Source organism: Biomphalaria glabrata, chromosome 8 (genome assembly GCF_947242115.1).
Source record: "Biomphalaria glabrata chromosome 8, xgBioGlab47.1, whole genome shotgun sequence".
Taxonomy (NCBI): Eukaryota; Metazoa; Mollusca; class Gastropoda; family Planorbidae; genus Biomphalaria; species Biomphalaria glabrata.
Window position 1 is genome coordinate 39,996 of NC_074718.1, and position 5,153 is coordinate 45,148.

The 5,153-nt window shown below is 30.2% G+C and overlaps 1 long non-coding RNA gene across 1 annotated transcript; it reads right to left on the minus strand.

The window, feature by feature from the left end:
• Positions 1-3,390: 3,390 nt before the first annotated feature.
• On the minus strand, positions 3,391-4,693 carry LOC129927815 (uncharacterized). The gene is made up of 2 exons (XR_008779507.1): positions 4,376-4,693; positions 3,391-3,535 (listed from the first exon to the last, which is right to left on the minus strand). It is a non-coding gene; the product is annotated as an uncharacterized LOC129927815 (long non-coding RNA).
• Between the last annotated feature and the right edge of the window lie 460 nt (positions 4,694-5,153).

Consider the following 5,153-nt stretch of genomic DNA (forward strand, 5'->3'; position numbering starts at 1 on the left):
ATTTTTTAAAATTTCCCAAATCAACATAAGAAGGAAATTTTAAGGCTTGTCTTCGAAAATCAAAATATCTCTTAAACTGTCGATTCTATTCAAATCAAATTTAGTACACAGGTTCCTTTTACCTCCTACATGCTTACAAAGAATGGATTTCGTCAGAATCAAAACGTTAGGACCATAATTTGCGAAAAACCACAGGCTTGCTATCAAAGCTTTGTATTTTATTTTTGGTATTTCCCAAATCAACTTAATAAGGAATATATAAAGCTTGTTTTCGAAAATCACGATATCTCTTAAACTGTCGCTTCTATTCAAGTAAAATTTAGTACACAAGTTAAGTTTTACCTCCTAGATGCTTACTAAGAACGGGTTTCGATAGAATCAAAACGTTAGGACCACAATTATCAAAAAACCACAGTCTTGCTATCAAAGCTTTGTATTTTATTTTTGGTATTTCCCAAATCAACTTAAGAAGGAAATTTTAAGGCTTCTCTTCGAAAATCAAGATATCTCTTAAACTGTCGCTTCTATTCAAGTGAAATTTAGTACACATGTTACTTTTACCTCCTACATGCTTACAAAAAATGGATTTCGTCAGAATCAAAACGTTAGGACCATAATTTGCGAAAAACCACAGGCTTGCTATCAAAGCTTTGTATTTTATTTTTGGTATTTCCCAAATCAACTTAAGAAGGAAATTTTAAGGCTTGTCTTCGAAAATCAAGATATCTCTTAAACTGTCGATTCTATTCAAGCGAAATTTAGTACACAGGTTCCTTTTACCTCCTAGATGCTTACTAAGAACGGGTTTTGATAGCATCAAAGAGTTGGAACCACAATATGTGAAAAACCACAGGCTTGCTATCAAAGCTTTGTATTTTATTTTTGGTATTTCCTAAATCAATTTAAGAAAGAAATTATAAGGCTTGTCTTCGAAAATTAAGATATCTCTTAAACTGTCGATTTTATTCAAGTGAAATTAAGTACACATGTTCCTTTTACCTCATAGATGCTTAGTTAGAACGGGTTTTGTTAGAATCAAAACGTTAGGATCACAATTTGCGAAAAACCACAGGCTTACTATCAAAGCTTTGTATTTTATTTTTGGTATTTCCCAAATCAACTTAATAAGGAAATTATAAGGCTTGTCTACTAAAATCAAAATATCTATATATATAGGAGGGCTGTTGACAGATCTTGTGTGGTGCCCCCATGGTTCAACAGACTGATTGATAGGTAATGGTAAGAATTTAATGTATTTTGTAAAAAAAAAATATTAAAAATTGGTGTTAATTACATTAAGGGACTTAATCACTCTCTTTTTATTTCCAGAACATAATACCAGGGTTATGCTCCTTTCACCGTTGAGTTCCAGGATGAAGAATGAAAGACAGAGCAATGTGAAGACATCAAAGAATGTGCAGGTCTGCCATGAAATGGTTTATCCAGGGCTAACTACAGAGAGGAATATAGAAGGGCTGTTGACAGATCTTGTGTGGTGCCCCCATGGTTCAACAGACTGATTGATAGGTAATGGTAAGATTTTAATGTATTTTGATTCTTACTTGTCATTTTTGTGATTAATGCTCGGAATAGAATTTGTACATTTTAATTTTTTTTTATGTGGTTATTTAGACTTTGCATTCAAGTTTTTCGTAGTGGCTGTTTGAATCGACATATGCTTTTTGTGATTGCTGTTTGGAATCAAACTTGTGCATTCATTTTATAATTATTAAGAATGGACATTTTTTAATTATTTTTTTTGTAACTGATGTTCGACATCGGACTTTTGTTGTTTTTTGTTTTTTTTTAGAATCAACGTGTTTTGTATAGTGGCTGTTTGAATAGAAATTTGCTTTTTTCGTGATGGCTGTTTGGAATGAAATTGTGCTTTTTTGTTATGGCTGACTGGAATCGGACTTGTGTGATTATGTTTTCGATTTTCAGAATTGGACTTGTGCCTTTTTATGATCAGTAATAGAAATCCGACTTGCGCATTTTTTTTTGGTGGTTATTAAAATTTTTGTGATGGGTGTTTTTAATCATACTTCTGCTTTTTGTGTGGGCTGTTTGAAAAAGACTTGTGTTTTTCTGTGATGGATATTCACATTCCGAGTTGTGCATTTACTTTGTGTTTTTTTAGAATGGCATTTTTATTTGTTTATTTTATGTGATGGCTGTTAGAAGTCTGACTTGTGCCTCCTTTTTATGATCGGTGTGGAGTTCGAAACTGGACTTGGTGGGTTTTTTTTTGTGATCAATGTTCGGTATAAGACTTGTTTTTTTTTTTTTTAATCAACTGCTTTTTTTAGTAGTTGCTGATTGAATTGACATTTGGGTCTTTATTGATGGCAGTTTGGACATGTGTTTTTTTAATTGATGTTCTTTATCAGATTTGTTTTTTTTTCTTTTATCAATGTTTTAAATTGGACTTGTGCGTTTTTGTGATCAATGTTCTGCATTAGACTTGTGGGCTTTTTTTTGTGATGGCTTTTTATGAGCTCTAATTGAAATTAGACTTGTGTGTTTTTTGTGATCATTGTTTAGTATCGGATTTTTTTATATTTTTTTTTTTAAAGAATCATGTGCTTTTTTTAGTAGCTGAATGAATTGACATTTTCTTCTTTGGAGATTGCTGTTTGGAATCAGACATGTGTATATTCAAATATTTTTTTTGAAATTTTTGAATTTTTTTTTTATAATTTTTTTAATAATTTTTTATTATTATTATTTTTTAATTTTTAAATTTTTTTAAATTTTTTATTTTCTCATTTTTAATTTTTTTTATTTTTTTTAGAAAAAGTTTTTTTAAAGTTTATTTTTTCAAGAATTCACTATCCCGGGACTGATTTCACTGTAGACCAGAAGTTCTTAAACTTTTTTGTCTTGTAGACCCTATGCCATGTTTTCTGCTTTTCGGTAGACCCCCTGCTTAGCTTATATTATTTACATAACAATGATTTTTAATAATAAAAAACTGCATTTAAATATTACATAGCATACTATCTATCAGTACTTAAAACGCAATTAAACTATTATTTAATACAAAACATTACGATTGAGCTTTTTATAAGCAAAATTGTAGTCAAACTGAATATCCCTTTGATTGGATCAATAAAAATTAACTTATCTTAGAATGGACCTCATTCACCAACATTTAGTAACGTGATCTTATTGGTAAAACAATGAAAAAAACTGTCTCGTGACAACCATCATGAATTACACATGAGATCGTAAATTATATAGAAGAGATATAGCACCACGTGGCTAAATGTTGTTTGTTTACAATTGGTGAATAAGGTCCATTGAAAACTATCTAAGATCCATAATGCCCCCAATAATGAAGAATAAGAAATTACAGAAATAGTTAAGACTAACATAAGCCTGACAATAAAATGTATAGTTCTTATTTAATTAGCTTTCTTGACATTATTATAATTAAGCCACATAAGAAAACATGTAAATTGTCACTAGCTTTAGCAAAGCTTCATTGATGTCTTTGTTAATTTGTGGAGAGGTATCAATCTTGGCTAGTATGCTGAAAAAAAAATAGAAAAGAATATTTATTAAACTGCTTTATAAATAAACTAAATCCATAACATATATAAATTAAAATGTATGTAATACATATATCAAGATCTACAAAAAAAAATTTGAAAACTAAGGGCTTAATTAAATGACATTATAATATTTTGTTACTCGCCAGCATTGATTATTTCAACCAAACAATTGAAATAGCCTTATTTTTAACTCTCACAATTTCTTTTTTATTAAGGGCCACCCAATTCACCTTGCCTATGGCATCCAATCACCAAAGGCCAGCACTGCCAGCACAATGGCCATATGCAAATACATTTTCCCAACTAATGTAAGGTACCCATTAAAGTTGGGTGGGTTACTCCGAGGCGCCCTTTTAATTCCTGAATTAAAAAAAAATTCTAATCTTTGCTAGAGACCATAGTCTTGAGTAAACTTAGAAATAAGATGAGATTGTCTAGATGACTAACAAGATCTAGTGACAATCTAGTCTATATAAAATGGACAATAATTATTAAAAAAGAAATTTAAAATCATTAAATAAAATTTAATTTAATTTCTAATTATTAATAAAATATCTTACCAGAATGCTAGCCACTCTTTCTAAAACTATGACCAGTGCCTTATATAAATCTTGAATTATATTTCTAGTCTAGGAGTTCCAATCAATTTTGTTGTATACAAAGGCCATGATACTGATTATAGGAATATGCCAGATGTCTGTTTCAGCATCTGAGTAAATAAATTAATGAAACTCCTATGACTCTAAGTTAGGGTAATGTCATCTTTCATATCTGTATTAAAAAAACACACAAAAAAAACAAAAAAAAACTGGACATACATTCCTCATTATCAGTTTCCATCCTGTTTGTCATTTAAATATTTTGGACATTCCTTTTACATTCCAGCCAAGATCTCGCAGCGGACAGTAAAAATGGCAGTTTGAACTTCAGATCATTGTGTCAACCGTCTCGTGCAAACCACAAAACCAGGCAGTTTTATCAAGATCCACCTAAGAATGAAAAATACTATAAGATACACTTTCACATTACATCTAGAAAAGGATAGCTATATTTAACTTGATCTAGTAGAAGATGTAAAACTATCATACCCATATAATGTAGATTAACAAACTGATTCAAGATAAATACTATTAAGCCAATCCTACACCCATACTACTTGTATACAAAAAATTGGGTGGATCTATAATTTTAGATCTAGATAGACTAGATTCTTATTAAAATTCTAGATCTTTTCTATTAAGTAATAAAAACCTTTAAAATGTATTTTAATATGGATGAAGCTGAACAGAAAGGATTGGAAAATAGTCGATGCCAACGCAGAGGCTCTTGTTCTCGTATGAGCCATAGTTGTCTATTGACTGAAGGTGGTGGAGATAATTCAACAAGATGATTTACAATGTAATTCAAGAGATCTGTCTAGGTTAGTTCATTATTTTTCTTGAAGATTTCTATGATCAAGTCTAGATTTTCTAGATCTAGCATCATATACAATAATTTCTAGAGATCTAGTGCTAAGTCCTATACATATGGGATCTAGATCTAATCAAGATCTATCTCAAATCAGAATAAAAAATATGGAATGTCACACTAGATTTA